We start from the raw sequence: 18,164 nt of genomic DNA, 5'->3' as shown, positions 1-18,164 counted from the left end.
AAAAGCAACTCCCTCCCTTTATACTTAAAAATCTGATTCAGCACACCTCCTCTCGTACCTCTCCTTACTGCCTTTCTTTTATTCTAAGGTTAACCCCACAAGACTTTTGCTCTTTATCCCAACCTCTCCCGCCTCCTCAAAACCTTGCTGCTCCTGTTTTTTCAGTCAGTCCTTTACTAGCATATTCTTCTGCCAAGAATTGGGACCAAGTCCTAAAGGGGGGAACAGATGCTCCCTTGACTGGGCTGCCTTTCAACTTGCTGACCTTTGTGACTCTCACCACGTTTCTCAAAAGAGTAGTCCTACTTTCTGCTTTCATCACCATTTTCTCTTTATCGCCATCGCCACTCATTTTTTTCCTCCTCCAAGTAAACTAACTTTCCAGTCCTCTTTCCTGGTGAAATTTTTCTCCTGTAGATCACAAGTGACCTTGACACTGACCTTTTCTCAACACGCAGTCTCTTTAGTATTCACCATTGTTATGTATTTCCTCAGCCTTAAAACTTGCTTCCTCCTTGACTTCTGAAATACTCTACTCTCCTGGCCTTCTAATCTCTTGAGCTGCTTCTCACACTCTCCTTCCTCCACTTTATCCCCTACCGTTTCTCTCTGCATTTCCTCTGATGCAGTTAATTCCTGGATCCACGCTTTTGGTACTGACCTCTCCTCTGAGCTTTGGTCACAACCATCTATTATAAATCTGCACTCAAATGTGTCCCCATCACCTTAAGCCCCACATATCTTAAATTTCATTGAACTTCTTTGCTCACTGAACTGTGCTCTCTGAATTTTCCTATTTTGTTGTCTCAATGATGTAATCATTCTCCTTTCCCTCCGGCTTGAAACCTTATAGTGCTCCTGGCCTCCTTTCTCTTTTTCCATATCCAGGCAGGTATCAATTTCTTTCCATCCCCACTGCCAACACCTTACTGCATTGAATTTTAGGATGATACAGGACCCTATCACCCTCACGTCAAGTATTACGATAGTCTCTGAATTATCCCTCCCCTCCATTTTTTTTTCAATCCATCCTATACATTTTTTCCAAATTAGTTGTAAAAACATATAAAAACATGGTATAAATCAGTCTTCATTCTGAAAGATTCAGTAGCTCCCTATCTCCATAGAATAAAACCTGATTCCTTAATAGATTCATAAAACTAGCCTTTTAGTTATTCCCTAAACATGGCCAAGCACACTTCTTGGTCTTTGTCAATTTTGTTTGCAAAGTTCTTCCACCTTTATTTACACCTACCCTTCCTTCTATGTCAGGCTGCTTGGTACTACTTCCTTACAACTTTCCCTGTTATTTCAAGGCTCCAGGTTTGAGCTCCAGTACCTCTTTTGCCTATACTTTGCACTTTGCAGTGTGTGTTACATTGTAGTATTGTGTTTTTATTTGTTGTGTATGTATACGTATATATGTGTGCATGTGTATATGTATTCCTATATAACATAAAATACGTGTGTGTATATATATATATAGAATGTATATAGGAGATATATATATATATATATTCTTTGTCTCTCTGTTAAGATGAAAAACCCTTGGCAACCAACCTAATGCCTACGTGGTAGACTTCTAATAAAGACTTGTTACTGATGAGACAGGGAATGATGAACTCAAATAAGGAGAACAAATAGGACCACATGTAACCAAGAGTTTTGTGGATCATGCAGACCATGGTGATGGGGGTGAGATCACGAGAGAGGATCAGTTAAGGATTCTCTTTTCCCAGAATTAATTTGGTGCTTTGTTCCATGCTCATATACTGCTTCATCTTTCTGGAGACCTAGGGAGCAAATACTTACAGGGAAGTCCAAAAATCATAGGTTCAGAGGAATAGGACTGGTGAAAGTGACCAGGTCCATCGAGGTGTCTAAAGAGTTTCAGCCCAACCCTGCAGCCCAGATAGAGAAAGTACCAATGGCAAGAAGGCCAGGAAGGGAGGATGGCCCAGTGGAAAATCAGCCAGGTCTGGATTGGACATTTTGCTTGATCAGCACCACCAGACTGAGTGAATATATAGAAAGTGAACCAGAGAGCTATGTCAGACTTTCACCATTACACCTGTTTCCATCGCTCAGCATCCTTCCTCCTTCCTTATTTCAAAGGAAAGAGAATCCTTTCTCCTAAGACTTGTGCTCTGAAACCCAGCTTCATCTGCTTCCTGCCTCTCGTCTGTCTTCCTCCTCTCCTTTCTGGCGGATCTTTCTTTCAGCTCATACCCATGCTTAAGTCTCTCCTTCTGCCCTATGCCCCTCTCTAGCTCCTGATTTCTCTCTGCTTCTTAAAAAGAATGGTCTCCACTTGCTTCTCTAATTCTTCTCCTCACATTTTACTCCTAAACACAATAAATCTGGCTTTTGCTCTCACCATTCCTCTGGAATTGCTTTTGCCAAAAGTCCGCAATAATTCTCTACTTGCTAAATGCAGCAAATACTTTTCAGTTATTATCTAAGTGAATTTGCTATGGCTTTTGACATTAACAACTTTCTTCTCCTTGAAAATTTCTCCTCCCTTGGTTGCCATAACACTATTCTTGATTTTTCTTCCATTTCCTGCCCCTCTAACCACTTCTTTTCTTTCTCCCTGCAGTGCACTATGTCTTCCACCTGGCTCTTAAGTGTTTCTATTTCCCTGGGTCCTCAGCCCTTTGTTGTTGTTGAGGAAGAGTCTCCCTAGCTAACTTCTGTGCCAGTCTGCCTCTATTTTGTATGTGGGGTGCCACCACAGCATGGCTGATGAGTGGTGTAGGTCTTTGCCCGGGATCCGAACCCAGGAACCTGGGCTGCTGAAGCGGAGCACGCCGAACTTTGACCACTACATCAAGGGGCCAGCCCCCCACTTTTCTTTTTTTTTAAGCCTCTTCATCCTCCCTTGATTTATGTGGGATTTGGAGGTGATGTATGTAAAGCACCAGTTCACATGTTATATGGGCGTTCTTTTTACTGTTATCGTTGTTACCCACATCATATCTCTGAATTTACTCCCTCCCTTCCAGCCCCACTATTCCTGCTTTAGTTCAAGTTCTTATCATACTTTGTTTGGGTTACTAATTAGTGTACCTATTTCCAATCCATTCTCTATAATCCTGTTAGAGATCTTTCTGAAATTCCAATTGTTTTTTTTTTGTGAGGAAGATTAGCCCTGAGCTAACTACTGCCAATCCTCCTTTTTGCTGAGGAAGACTGGCCCTGAGCTAACATCCATGCCCATCTTCCTCTACTTTATACATGGGACGCCTACCACAGCATGGCTTTTGCCAAGTGGAGCCATGTCCACACCAGGGATCTGAACCAGCAAATCCCGGGCTGCCGAGAAGCCGAATGTACAAACTCAACCGCTGCGCCACTGGGCCGGCCCCTGAAATTCCAATTTGATCATGACCTTCTGTACCTTCATTTTGTCGTCAAATATCTTTTAAGTACCTGGAATATGTTTTCCCCAAATGTCTTCGTGGCTTTCTCTCCACTAGAAGAGTAAGTTCCATGAGGGCAGGGACTTTTGGCTATGTGCCGGGATACTTGATTGTGTAGAACAAGCAAAAATCTCTGCTCTCATGGAAATTATCTCGTAGGGGCTTCCCTGCACTCTACCTTTGCCAGCCCAGCCAACCTTGTTTCTTGCACTGCCTCACCCTGACCCCAGCAGGCGCCCTGAGCTTCAGCCTCTTTTGATTGTACAAGCTACTTGCTCTGCGTAGGACACTCTGCCAGTTCTTCTTTACCTAATTAATTCCTACCCATTTTTCAAAGTTCAGTTTTCAGGCATCAACTTCCTCAGAATCCTTGACTGACCAAGTCTTTATTAGGTGTCCCTCTGTGTGCTACCTATGGTACTCTGTGATGACCTCTATTAAGTCTTTCACATTCTGTATTTCAATTTTATACTTGCTTATCTGATTTTGTCTTCTGCCCTCACTGTGCCCCTTTCCTCCCACAGTAAGAAATCTTACGGGCAAGGGGCCATGTTTTATTTCTGTATCCCTAACATTGGGCACAGTGTCTGAAACATAGCATGGTTTAATAAATGATGAGTGAATAAATGGCTGAGATTCATGTTTAGTTTCCAAGAAACTGATCATATGACAGGACTGATGACTAGATAAATTTATTGTTTATTTCAGATAGATCATTTTTGCCTTCTGAGTTTTTTAGGAGCCTGATTCCTAAAACACAGAGTCTTTAGTGCCATCTAGTGGAAGTAGCTGCAATAAGAAGCTATACTATTAATAAAGGTTGGGCAGTGCAAACTCTGTTCTATTTTATTTTGAACTGAGACAGGTAGAAAAGGGAGAATTTGATTGCATTTCATTGTGGGTGCTTTGATTTTTGCCTGGAAATTCACTGCGCCCTGAGATGATTCTAATGGTGAGATCTAACAAGTATAAATAGTCCCTTATAACTGATATTTTGTGATAAATGGCAACTCTTCAGACTTTGAGAAGGTGTAGGATGAAATGGCTGGAATGATCTGAGCTTTGGAGCTCTCCTTGTGTAACTGCCTTTAGGTCAGACTGGACTTCACGAGACATAAATTTCATTTTTACTTAACTACTTACCCTTTCAGAAAAAATTCTCCGTTGTCTTATCCAAGATCTTCTAGCTCTTCTCGCTTGACTCCTAGTTGTCTGACCAAATACTCCGCGATGACACCAAACATTCTGTAGTTGATGTAGTCAGGAAGCTGCATCCAATCTTAATTGGTTTGGCATAAAGATAAGCTGTCCTTAGGCTATTTATCCTTTATTGCACACTCTTTTCATCTCTTTTGTGAATTCTTTTTTCTATGTTTATCAAGTAATAAAGCTCATTATTAATCTTTTTTTAAATAAATGTTTTAAGGTGCACCTGATACATTTTATTAATGTATTTATTTTAAAAATTAATGTGGATAAATGCTTTCTGATTACATTGTCTTTATATAATTTATCTTCCATATAAAATATACATTATTAAAGTGGGTAATAATATAAAGAAAACGGCACATTTGCAGACTGGATTTTGTGCTGCATACGATGATAATTCTCATGATTAAAATTAGAATAGCAGTAGTGGCGTGCTCATACTGTTGGATTAGAGAATGGGTCATAAAAGGCATGTTTTGCACTCTTTATAATATTTCATTATGATTTAACATATGTTGTTTTTTTCCTCTTAGGATTCTTTTGTTATTTATATTTAATGAACATGTCAACTTGCAAGATTAGTCATGAAAATTTTTGTTTGGAAGAGGCTGTTTGTCTGGAAGACGCTTGCCCCGGTATCTTCATGGCTTGCTCCCTACCAGAATGGTAAGTCTTTGAGGGCAAGGACTATTGTCTATTGAATTCTCTGTGTATCCACAGTATCTAGATGCATGCCTGGCCCATAATTGGAGTCCCATAAATATTTATTAAGTAGATGTACGAGAAAATTGAGGCTCAGCTAGGTAAAGACGTTGGCCTAAGGTCACACATGAAGTTACTGGCAGAACTGGGGCAAGAATCCATGTCTTCTGACTCCCTCTCTCCAGTGGTTCAGTATAACACCTTGTCTCCAATCAGTACTGCTTTTAAATCCAGGCACCTCGGTCCCCTACCCTGGGCTCTTTGCTTTGAAAGGGCCCACCCTGGCCCTTCTCCAGTCATATCCCTTTCCAGAGGCCAAGGAATTCGAAGAGTACATCTCCCTCCGCCCCCCACACATTCTAGACTAGGGTCTAGCTACTGAAGACCCTGAAATTCCTTGACAAATAGCCAGAAGCCCACTTCTAGGACCTGTGCAGGCTCTTCTTCGGGTGTGGACAGGATAAATGCGTGCACACCTAGACCTCAGGTGGGGTCACAGGGCAGCTCTTGGGGGTGGTGGAGCTTGATCAAGTTTATTGGGGTATCCACACATGTGTGTGAGGTCCCTTCGTTGGGTAGGAAGAGAAGAATAGACCACGGGCTGGATGCCTTCTTTCTGCTCTTAGTCATGGCCCCTCAAATGTGAGGTGCAGACCTTCCTTCATAATAAACCTGGTTTTCCCCATGTATTTCCCCACAAATGTATTTCTCATTTAAACATTATCCTTACTTGAGAAGACTCAGAAGTGACTTGCTAAGGATCCACAACTAATAAGGTGTGGAGCTAAATGCATGACCAGTATCCTCAGGAATTGTTAAGTGCTCTATGCTTACCAAAACACTAATATATATATATATGTATATATGGGTGCGTGTGTGTATGTGTGTATGTCTGAAGGGTGTGTGTATACATGTACATACATACATGTGTTTATACAGGTATTTTTTCACTGAGAAAATAATGTTTGATAAAAACATGCAAACAATTTAAAAGAGTGTAAGTAAATAGTAAATCTCCCGTGGCAGGCCCCGAGTTAGAGATAACCAATTAACAATTTTTTTTGTTAAAAATACCCGTATATTTAAAAACTTACCACCAACAATTTTTGAACTTTTTTATTTGTGAAACTTTAGATATAAGCTATACACAAGTAGAGAGGAAAGTATAATGAACCCTCGAGTACCCATCACTCAGCTTTACCAGTTAACAGAATTCTGTCATTTTTTCTTTTGAGGAAGATTAGCCCTGAGCTAACATCTGCTGCCAATCCTCTTCTTTTTGCTGAGGAAGATTGGCCCTGAGCTAACATCTGTGCCCATCTTCCTCTACTTTATATGTGGGATGCCTGCCACAGCATGGCTTGACAAGCGGTGCATAGGTCTGTGCCTGGGACCCAAACCAGCGAACCCCGGGCCACCGAAAAGGAGCATGCGAACTTAAAACCGCTGCACCACCAGGCTGACCTTGTCATTCTTCTTCGTACATTTCTCCAACTTTTACTTTTATTATCATTTTTCTTTGTTAGAGTATTTTAAATCAAATCCCAGATATATCATTTTATTAAATTATATTAAGATTACATTAAGATACTTATTTGTAAATGTTTAGATGTGAAATATTTTGACTTTTCCTGTAGACTTCTTAATTTTTAAAAATGCCATATACAGTTAAATGCCAATTTTATTTTATTTTTTCATTTCCTTCTTCATTTAGAAGAAGATTCAGATGGGAGTTAGGCATTTAATAATGATTTTTGTGACTATAAATAAAGCTAGTATGTATGCATTCTGCTGTATGTTGTGCTGTTTTCGTTGCGGGATTCTGTGGGACTGAATGTTTTTTTTGTTATAGTCAGTCCACTTTCTCTTTTTTTCCTTTCCCTTCTTCTGGAAGAGCTGTTGAAAATGGTAAGCAAATAAATGCCTTTTCTCCCCTCACTTCTCTGAGTGATAGAACATGAAGATGATGACTATAAAAGGGCTGAGTGTGATTTAACGGAGTGCCTTTTCTAATTCAAATGATAGCTAACTTTTCTGAGCTAAAGTGCACCCACATCTTGGTAATAGCATTTAGAGCATGAGCAGATTCTCATATATCATGGCATATAGAGAAGCCTATATATTAGTTCCAGGAATGTTGCTAGGAAATATAAATAAATAATGTTCCTCGTTGCAAGGAAATATAAATAATCCCCACCAACTAAGGCAAAGCCTAGTTATTTATTTTTATATTGACAGCGTTTTTTTCTTAAGTACCTATTTTCTAGGTAGCATTTAAATCTGTACCCCATTTTAATAAATTCTTCATTTTTGTGCACAGTGTGCAGGACCTGAAAGCTTTTTTCCTATTATTAATGAGGAGTACATGGTATTTTCAGGAACCTCTGGTGTGATAAATCCCTCTGTTCTTCAGCATTCCATGCCTCTCTTTTTGACAGAGTGCCATCAAGAAAAGCTTTGGATTGATACTATCGGGAGGGCTGGACTGGGGAGGGGGCGCACAGGGAGGGTGCTCTTGAATATCTGTATGAGAGGAGCTGAGAGGCAGCTCTCTGGGCGGAAGGAAGATTCCGAGATTTGTTTGTAAGCTGCATCGGCATAGCAAACCCCTTTTTCCTCCTCTATATACCTCATGTGGCTTGGTGTTGCCACTGCTCTAGACTTAGACTGTTCAATATGGGAGCCACTAGTCATATGTGGCTTTTGAGTACTTGAAATGTGGCTAATCCAAATTAGAAATGGTGTAAGTATAAAATACATGCTGGTTTTCAAAGATGTGTTATGAAAAAAAGAATGTACAATATCTCATAAATAATGTTTTATATTGATTGCATGTTGAAATAATATATATTGTATATATTTTAAAATATAAACTTTATTTTTTAGAGTAGTTTTAGATTCACAGCAAAACTGAGCAGAAAGTGCAGAGTTCTCAGATATCCCCTCTCCCCAGACATGCACAGCCTCTCCCATCATCAACATCCTGCGCTGGGGAGATACGTTTGTTACAATCGAGGAACCAACATTGACACATAATTATCACCCAGAGTTCCTAGTTTACATTAGGATTCACTCTTGGTATTGTACATTCTATAGGTTTTGACAAATTTATAGTGGCATGTATCCACCATTATAATATCGTACAGAATAGTTTCATTGCCTTAAAAATCCACTGTGCTTCACCTACTCATCTCTTCCTCCCCTCAAACCCCTGGAAACCCTTCATCCTTTTACTGTTGAAAGTCTTGCCTTTTCCAGGATGTCATATAGTTAGAATCATACAGTGTGTAGCCTTTTCACATTGGCTTCTTTCACGTACTTACTAATATGCATTTAAGGCTCCTCCAAATCTTTTCATGGCTTGATAGTTCATTTCTTTTTAGCACTGAGTAATGTTCCAATATATGGACGTACTACATTTATTTTTCTAAAAGTAGTAATATTTTAATAAAAATGTATTGAATAAATATATCATTAAAATTATTTTTGCTTGCTCCTTTTTACTTTTTGAATACAGCTTCTAAAATAAAGTTATATAGACTGCTCACATTAAATTTCTACTAGACAGCATTATTCTAGACCTTGGTAAAATGATGATGTTCCATACAACCTTCTCATTCCAATGCCTGCCTGAGTTTTGTTGCCTCCTGCAAAGAGCATTCTCCTTCAGGACTTGCCTGCCTTGGTTTGGTTGCCCTCAAACTACATGGGATTGCCACGCTTCTCCCCCACCCCTCCCAAGAGAGACTTACGTTATTTCATTCATTCTGTCAGGACCAGGTGGCAATTGACTAATTAGGTCCTTTACCACTGTGCTAGGTTCTCTGGAGCATATAGATATGGTCTCTGTGGCCAAGTGGGTTACAATAAAAAAGTTTTTCTTAGAAGAGCTGAAATAAAGAAGTAGGAGTTAAAAACTTTTTTTTTCCCCTAAAGATTTTAGTTTTCCTTTTTCTCCCCAAAGCCTCCCGGTACATAGTTGTGTACTTTTAGTTGTGGGTCCTTCTAGTTGTGGCATGTGGGATGCTGCCGCAGCATGGCTTGATGAGCGGTGGCATGTCCACGCCCAGGATTCGAACCTGGAGAAACCCTGGGCTGCCGAAGTGGAGCGAACTTACCTACTCAGCCACGAGGCTGGCCCCCAAAATTTTAGAAATCTTAGAATTTATCTTACTTTATAGTTAATAAGTGATTAATATATTAATATAATTTCTAAAAACTAATTGGAATAGAGTTCATTCTATTATAATCTAATTTGTTCCTTTTTTGTTAGATCTGTTTATCTCATGCATTCTCAGTGGGAGTGATATTGCCTTAAGTGGGCAAAAATTAGTTCTTGGGGTATGAAAAAAATCTTACCTTTGTAATGTATAAATTACATACACATATACACATGTATATATATATATACATATATACATGAAAGCTGGAAGTAAAAATTTAGAATCATCATACGTGTGTGTGTGTGTATGTATGTATATTTCAAAAAAACAGTATTTAAAACCAGATAGATATACAGTATATCTCTGTGTTGAAATTTCCTAAGGGAGGCAGTTAGAAAAGAATGTCTGAAAGCGTTCCTAGGGTATTGGTCATCAAAAACAGTTTGCGAAACACTGGTTTCTCTAGACTAGATATTCCTAGAGTGCGCATATAACAGAATGGTTTTTTTTCTTTTTTTTTTTTTGAGGAAGATTAGCCCTGAGCTAACTGCTGCCAATCCTCCTCTTTTTTCTGAGGAATCCTGGCCCTGAGCTAACATCCATGCCCATCTTCCTCTACTTTATATGTGGGATGCCTACCACAGCATGGTGTGCCAACGATGCCATGTCCGCACCTGGGATCGAACTGGTGAACCCTGGGCCGCCAAAGCAGAATGTGCGCACTTAACTGCTGCACCACCGGGCCAGCCCCCAGAATGTTTTTTTTTTTTTTTTAATTGAGTTAATGATAGGTTACAATCTTGTGAAATTTCAGTTGTACATTAATGTTTGTCAGTCATGTTGTAGGTGCACCACTTCACCCTTTGTGCCCACCCCCCACCCCACCTTTCCCCTGGTATCCACTGAACTGTTCTTAGTCCATAATTTTAAATTCCTCATATGAGTGGAGTCATGCACAGATTATCCTTCTCTCGCTGGCTTATTTCACTTAACATAATTCCCTCAAGGTCCATCCATGTTATTGCAAATGGAATGATTTTGTTCTGTTTTACAGCTGAGTAGTATTCCATTGTATATATGTACCACATCTTCTTTATCCATTCGTCTGTTGATGGGCACTTAGGTTGCTTCCATGTCTTGGCTATTGTAAATAATGCTGCAATGAACATTGGGGTGCATAGGACTTTTGGGATTGCTGACTTCAAGCTCTCTGGATAAATACCCAGTAGTGGGATGGCTGGATCGTATGGTAGTTCTATTTTTAATTTTTTGAGGAATCTCCATACTGTTTTCCATAGTGGCTGCACCAGTTTGCATTCCCACCAGCAGTGTATGAGGGTTCCTTTTTCTCCGCAACCTCTCCAACATTTGTTGCTATTAGTTTTAGATATTTTTGTCATTCTAATGGGTGTAAGGTGATATCTTAGTGTAGTTTTGATTTGCATTTCCCTGATGATCAGCGATGAGGAGCATCTTTTCATGTGCCTCTTGGCCATCAGTATATCTTCTTTGGAGAAATGTCTGTTCATGTCTCCAGCCCATTTTTTGATTGGGTTGTTTGATGTTTTGTGGTTGAGTTGCGAGAGTTCTTTATATGTTATGGATATTAAGCCTTTGTCAGATATATGACTTGCAAATATTTTTTCCCAGTTAGTGGGTTGTTTTTTTGTTTTAATCCTGTTTTCATTTGCCTTGAAGAAGCTCCTTAGTCTGATGAAGTCCCATTTGTTTATTCTTTCTATTGTTTCCCTTCTCTGAGAAGGCATGGTGTCCGGAAAGATCCTTTTAATACTGATGTCAAAGAGTGTACTGCCTACGTTTTCTTCCAGAAGCCTTATGGTTTCAAGTCTCACCTTTAGGTCTTTAATCCATTTTGAGTTTATTTTGGTGAATGGTGAAAAAGAATGGTCAATTTTCATACTTTTACATGTGGCTTTCCAGTTTTCCCAGCACCATATGTTGAAAAGACTTTCTCTTCTCCATTGTATGCCCTCAGCTCCTTTGTCAAAGATAAGCTGTCCATAGATGTGTGGTTTTATTTCTGGGCTTTCAATTCTGTTCCATTGATCTGTGCACCTGTTTTTGTACCAGTACCATGCTGTTTTGATTACTGTAGCTTTGTAGTATGTTTTGAAGTCAGGGATTGTGATGCCTCCCGTTTTGTTCTTTTTTCTCAGGATTGCTTTAGAAATTCGGGGTCTTTTGTTGCCCCATATGAATTTTAGGATTCTTTGTTCTAATTCTGTAAAGAATGTCATTGGGATTCTGATTGGGATGGCGTTGAATCTGTAGATTGCTTTAGGTAGAACGGACATTTTAACTATGTTTATTCTTCCAATCCATGTACGTGGAATGTCTTTCCATCTCTTTATGTTGTCATCCAGTTCTCTCAGAAAGGCCTTGTAATTTTCATTATATAGGTCCTTCACTTCCTTAGTTAAGTTTCTTTTTGTTGTGATTGTGAATGGTATTGTGTTCTTGAGTTCTTTTTCTGTTGGTTCATTACTGGAGTATAGAAATGCTACTGATTTATGCAAATTGATTTTATACTCTGCAACCCTGTAGTTGTTGATTACTTCTAACAGTTTTCCAATGGATTCTTTGGGGTTTTCTATATATAAGATCATGTCATCTGCAAACAGCGAGAGTTTCACTTCTTCCCTCCCTATTTGAATTCCTTTTATTCCTTTTTCTTGCCTGATTGCTCTGGCCAGGACCTCCAGTACTATGTTAAATAAGAGTGGTGATAGAGGGCATCCTTGTCTCATTCCTGTTTTCAGGGGGATGGGGTTCAGTTTTTGCCCATTGAGTATGATGTTGGCTATGGGTTTGTCATATATGGCCTTTATTATGTTGAGGTAGTTTCCTTCTATGCCCATTTTGTTCAGAGTTTTTATCATAAATGGCTGTTGGATCTTGTCAGATGCCTTCTCTGCATCTATTGAGATGATCATGTGGTTTTTATTCCTCAGTTTGTTGATGTGGTGTATCATGTTGATTGATTTGCGGATGTTGAACCATCCCTGTGTCCCTGGTATGAATCCCACCTGATCATGATGTATGATTCTTTTGATGAATTGATGAATTCTGGTTGCCAAAATTTTGTTTAGAATTTTTGCATCTATGTTCATCAGTGATATTGGCCTGTAGTTCTCTTTTTTCGTGGTGTCCTTGTCAGGTTTTGGTATCAGTGTGATGTTAGCCTCAGAGAATGTGTTAGGAAGTGTTCCATCTTCCCTAATTTTTTGGAATAGCTTGAAAAGGATAGGTATTAAATCCTCTCTGAAAGTTTGGTAGAATTCCCCAGGAAAGCCATCTGGTCCTGGGGTTTTATTCTTTGGGATGTTTTTGATTGCTGTTTCAATCTCTTTCCTTGTTATTGGTCTGTTCAAATTGTCTGCCTCTTCTTGAGTGAGCTTTGGGAGATTGTAGGAGTCCAAGAATTTATCCATTTCCTCTAGGTTATCCATTCTGTTGGCATATAGTTTTTGTAGTATTCTCTTATAATCTGTTGTATTTCTGCAGAGTCTGTTGTTATTTCTCCTTGCTCATTTCTGATTTTGTTTATTTGGGCTTTCTCCCTTTTTTTCTTTGTAAGTCTGGCTAGTGGTTTGTCAATTTTATTTATCTTCTCAAAAAACCAGCTCTTTGTCTCATTGATCCTTTCTACTGCCTTTTTTGTTTCAATAGTATTTATTTCTGCTCTGATTTTTATTATTTCTCTCCTTCTGCTGACTTTGGGCTTCATTTGTTCTTTTTTCTCTAGTTCAGTTAGGTGTGCTTTAAGGTTGCTTATTTGGGATTTTTCTTGTTTGTTAAGATGTGCCTGTATTGCGATGAATTTTCCTCTTAATACAGCTTTTGCTGTATCCCATATGAGTTGGTAGGGCATGCTATCATTTTCATTTGTTTCCAGGTATTTTTTTATTTCTTCTTTAATTTCTTCAATGATCCATTGCTTGTTCAGTAGTGTGTTGTTTAGTCTCCACATCTTTGTGCCTTTCTCAGCTTTTTTCTTGTAATTAATTTCTAGCCTTATAGCACTATGATCGGACAAGATGCTTGTTATTATTTCAATTTTTTTAAATTTGTAGAGGCTTGCCTTGTTTCCCAACATATGGTCTATCCTTGAGAATGTTCCATGTGCACTTGAGAAGAATGTGTATTCAGCTCTTTCAGGGTGGAGTGATCTATATATGTCTATTACGTCCAATTGTTTTAGTTTTTCATTTAGCTCCACTCTTTCCTTGTTGATTTTCTGTCTGGATGATCTGTCCATTGATGTGAGTGGGGTGTTGAGGTCCCCTACTATTATTATGTTGTTTTTAACATCTTCCTTTAGGTCTGTTAATAGTTGCTTTATGAATCTTGGTGCTCCTGTGTTGGGTGCATAGATATTTATAAGCATTATTTCTTCTTGATGAAGTGTCCCTTTGATCATTATATATTGTCCCTCTGTGTCTCTCTTTACCTGTCTTATTTTGAAATCCACTTGGTCTGATATAAGAATTGCAACACCTGCCTTTTTTTCCTTGCTATTTGCTTGAAGTATTGTCCTCCACCCCTTCACCCTGAGTCTGTGTTTGTCCTTGGGGCGGAGGTGTGTTTCCTGGAGGCAACAAATTGTTGGATGTTGTTCTTTAATCCATTTTGCCACTCTGTGTCTTTTTATTGGAGAGTTCAATCCATTTACATTGAGAGTGATTACTGATGCATGTGGACTTAATGCTGTTAATCTGTCGCTCATTATCTTGTTTTCCTGCGTTTCTTTTCCTGTTTGCTTTAAACTACCCATTTAATACTGCAATTTCTTATGTTGGGTTTCTTAGATTTTTCCTTATTTATGATTTGTGACTCTGTTCTGTACTTTATTTTAGTGTCTACCTTGAAGTTTGTATTTAGAATCTTGTGTATAATATAGTCTATTCTCTGGTGGTCTCTTAAACTTGACCAATACTGATTTAGACCCTTTGCTCTTCCCCTCCTAAATAATTATTTTCATTTTTTATTCCAACTCGTCTTATTCATTTGTAGTTAGAGTGCTAAGATCGTCCTTGTTTTGGTAGTTTCCTTACGTTTACCCTAATGCTATAATTGAATACTTGCTATCCTGTTCTGGTTCTATCCATCGGTCTCCCTAGTCTGTGGATTGTGTCCCCTTTCTCCCTTTTTTCTTTTTTCAGGTATGAGAGCCTTCTTGAGGATTTCTTGTAATGGAGGGCTTTTGGTTACAAATTCCCTTAACTTTTGTTTGTCTGGAAAAGATTTAATGTCTCCCTCATATCTGAAGGAAATTCTTGCTGGATAGAGTATTCTTGGCTGAAGATTTTTATCCTTTAAGGCTTTGAATATTTCACTCCATTCTCTCCTAGCTTGTAGGGTTTCTGTAGAGAAATCTGCTGACAGTCTGATAGGGGTTCCTTTATAGGTTATTCTCTTTTTTTTTTCTTACTTCCCTGAGTATTTTTTCCTTATCTTTCCTTTTTGCCAATTTTACTACTATGTACCTTGGGTAGCTCTTTTTACATTGACAAATCTAGGAGATCTAAACCCTCCTCTACACACATTTCTCCGTCGATCCCTAGATTTGGGAAGTTCTCTTCAATAATTTCGTTAAGTACACTTTCTGCTCCATTTTCCTTTTCCATATTCTTGGGAATTCCTGTGATCCTTATGTTCTTACTCCTCATTGAATCCATTATCTCTTGGAGATTTTCCTCATTTTTTTAATTCTTAGTTCTCTTTCTTCCTCTTTCTGGAGCCATTCAGCCTGTCTATCTTCAATTATGTTAATTTGCTCTTCTATGGTGTCTACACGGGCATTCAGGGAATCCGTATTCTGTTTTATCTGGTCCATTGTGTTTTTCATCTCAAGTAATTCTGTTTGATTCTTCTTTATGATTTCAAACTCTTTTGTGAAGTAACTCCAGAACTCAGTTTGTTTCTCTATCTTTCTCTCTACCTCATTGAGTTTTTTGATTATAGCTGCTCTGAATTCATTATCACTTAGTTTACCTAATTCCCAGTCCTCAGGACTTAATTCTATGTTTTTATTGTTTTCCTTCTGGTCTGGGGCTTTTCTAAATTGCTGGACGGTAGAGGAGTGGTTTTTTCGCATGGTGGTAGAGTTCGGTTGCCGTTACAGCCTGTCGCCACTAGATGGGGGTCGAGAGCAGCATGTTATGAGTTCTCCGCCTTGGGGCAAGATGGCTGCGCCCACTGGCTTTGCTGGGGGGGAGGGGCTGTTACTCACACGCCCCGGTCTGGGTTCAGATCAGTTCTGTTCTCTGGTCTCCCAAGGCCCTTGATTTATGGGGTCCCTGCGGATGGAAGCTTCCCCGCCGCCGCCCCCCCCCCCCCCCCCCCCGCCCAGCAGCAGATTTCCACTGAAACAGCGGCAGGAGTCCTGGATGATCCCCAGGTTGCGCGGCCCCTCCCCCGCTCCTTCCCGACCCCCACCGCAGCGATTGCAGACTCTGGGGGAGGGAGCGATGTTCTCTCCTACCGTTCCAGCACCTCCGAAGGTGTAAAGCTAGGTTTATGATCTCCGCCTTCTTGGTATTGTAGGTCTCTAACGAGCTGGCATTATGTTTATTCTCTGAAATTCAGTTCTTCCAATTTTTTGTTGTATTTTGGAGGGGAGAGAATCCCGGGTCAGCTCACCCTGCCATTTTGCTCCGCCCCTTCTCCCCCAGAATGTTCTTATGACTAATTAATCTCCAAAGTTTCCCAAGGAGGGAGAGGAGGAAATAATAGAGGAAAGATATAGAAAGGTTTACATTTACAGGTTAGTGGAGAGAGAGCATCTGAAGAGTGTTAGAAATCTCTACCACCAATTGTTAACATTTTGCCAAATTCATTCATTCATTCATTCTCTCCTCCCACCCACGTGCAGTATTATCTAGTTGAAGAGTATATAGATATTCATTGCCTTACTTTATCAAGTGTTTTGTAGGTATGAATATTTTAAAGTAAAAATTGGAGTAAAATGCCATCCTTCTCCACACCCTATCTCTGTTTACTCCTATTCCTCAATTCTACATTGAACCACCTTTTCTTGGTAACACACTTTCTCTCACCTTTGGCCTTTTGCATATATTGTTCCCTCTGCCTGGCCTTCTTCCTTCACACACAGCCTTTGCCTGAATAACTCCCAGAAGTCTTCTGTGATCACCCAGCCCTGCTCAAGTCTAGGTTAACAGTCCTACATATGTTCCCTTTATTGGGATTGTCTTTATTGTTGCCCTTGTCATATAATATTATATGTGCTATAATGTTATAGTGCTTAATATTATAATATTAAGGATGCTGGTAATAAAAGCCAGAATATGCTATGAAAGTAAGAGAGTCTCTTTTCTTGTTTTTCAGATTTTAGGCATTTTCCTCATATCTAGGGTCCACCAATTTTAAATCTACAGCCCCTTACTCAATTCTGCACCTTTCCTTTTATATAAAATTATGTGGGTACAACCCAGGCTGCAACTTCACCCTTTACCAGCAGAAACTACTCTCTAATGAATGATGTACTCCAGAATGAAAATTCCTCAAGTGAAATGCACGAGATTAGGTAAGCTCAGTTATTTTCTAACTTAGCAAATCTTTAGATGTATAATTCTTATATTAACACAAAGGCTATTATTTCAGTTGTATGAAATATGTGGGCAGTAAACAAAGACTGGAAGGGCATGCACAGACATGGTAATTATTATTAGGGTGATAGATTTGGGAGTAATTTTTTTGTCTCTATAAATTAAGAATTGTCTTTAATTTTTAGAGTATGTACATACCCAAGTTCTTTTTGCACATTAAGGAAAGCTGAGGGTCATCTATTTTGAGTCCTAATAGATTCTTGGATATTTAACCCACTAGTTGATTACCTCTTTCCCTCTGTCTTCCCATCTCCCACCAAGAACATCTCCTTCTCATCTCCTCTTAAGAACATGCATAGAACTCTGCCAGAATCATTGGCTCAAACCACAGCATCATGCCACAGCGACGGGGAAAGACTTGTTCCTCTATTTCTCAACTCTATCACTGTTCTGTTGTGAATCAGGCCTAATGAATTCTGGCTTTTCCCCTCCTGAAGCAAATAACTTTGTTTAGGAAAGGTCAGACTTGTATCCCCACCATGCTTCAAAGAGGTGGTTCTTAGATCAAAAATCAAAATGAAACTGGAGGCATGGGCTGGCCCGGTGGCACAGCAGTTAAGTGCACACGTTCCTCTTTGGCGGCCCGGGGTTCGCCAGTTCAAATCCCGGGTGTGGACATGGCACCGCTTGGCACACCATGCTGTGGCAGGTGTCCCACATATAAAGTAGAGGAAGATGGGCACGGATGTTAGCTCAGGGCCAGTCTTCCTCAGCAAAAAGAGGAGGATTGGCAGCAGATGTTAGCTCAGAGCTAATCTTCCTCAAAAAAGAAAAAAAGGAAAGAAAGAAACTGGAGGCAAGGAGATTAGTTTGGAGGTTGGGCAGTTATTCACTTGAGAGAAGATGCTCAATTAAGTCAGGAACAATAAGAATGAAGAGAAATAGATAGATTATGGAGTCATTTGGCAGTAAAGTTGACAAGAATTGATGACCAATTAATTAGGACTTGTTAGGGGTCAAAGAGGACTCTGAGAGCTCCAGCTTGGGTGACTTAAGTAAATCCTACAACTGACAAAATG

At 39.5% G+C, this 18,164-nt stretch overlaps 1 long non-coding RNA gene across 1 annotated transcript in view; it reads left to right on the top strand.

Annotated features, from left to right (window-relative positions):
- Positions 1 to 18,164, top strand: part of LOC139081585 (uncharacterized) — a 31,662-nt gene that overhangs the window by 1,692 nt on the left and 11,806 nt on the right. Inside the window, exons 2-3 of the long non-coding RNA XR_011536712.1 lie at positions 5,165 to 5,297; positions 16,865 to 17,063. This is a non-coding gene — a long non-coding RNA (uncharacterized lncRNA). The remainder of the gene's footprint in view (positions 1 to 5,164; positions 5,298 to 16,864; positions 17,064 to 18,164) is intronic.

This window comes from Equus przewalskii, unplaced genomic scaffold (assembly GCF_037783145.1).
Source record: "Equus przewalskii isolate Varuska unplaced genomic scaffold, EquPr2 ChrUn-13, whole genome shotgun sequence".
NCBI lineage: Eukaryota > Metazoa > Chordata > Mammalia > Perissodactyla > Equidae > Equus > Equus przewalskii.
Note: the sequence above shows the minus strand (reverse complement) of the source record. Positions and strands in the feature narration are given on the sequence as shown.